At 51.1% G+C, this 317-nt stretch overlaps 1 protein-coding gene across 1 annotated transcript in view; it reads right to left on the bottom strand.

Moving 5' to 3' along the window:
• Window positions 1-317, bottom strand: part of TMEM145 (transmembrane protein 145) — a 48,107-nt gene that overhangs the window by 18,401 nt on the left and 29,389 nt on the right. The window lies entirely within an intron of this gene.

Here is a 317-nt window from a genome sequence, read left to right as displayed (position 1 = left end):
TGGTGACTAGGGCATCAGCATTCCCAGCTGCATAGACTGGCCGGCAGTGTTCCCTCTAAGCTGAGTTAGTGTGAGCCAGCTCACAGTTTTTTAGCCTCCAGCTCACACATTTTTGTCTTCGCTCAGGAAAGAATGGCTCCAGAGCAAGCTAGTTTATGCTGCAGCCAAATAGCTCACTGACAACTTTAATGCCCAGTAGCTCACAAAGTAGAATTTTTGCTCACAAGACTCCACGGCTTAGAGGGAACATTGCTGGCTGGTGTTGTCGGGGAAACAGTGTGCAGGTGGTGCAGGCAACCTGAGTATGGGGGGTGGGG

The sequence above is a fragment of the Gekko japonicus genome, unplaced genomic scaffold, assembly GCF_001447785.1.
Source record: "Gekko japonicus isolate JY-2015 unplaced genomic scaffold, Gekko_japonicus_V1.1 scaffold4621, whole genome shotgun sequence".
Taxonomy (NCBI): Eukaryota; Metazoa; Chordata; class Lepidosauria; order Squamata; family Gekkonidae; genus Gekko; species Gekko japonicus.
This window is presented reverse-complemented; position numbering and strand designations above follow the sequence as displayed.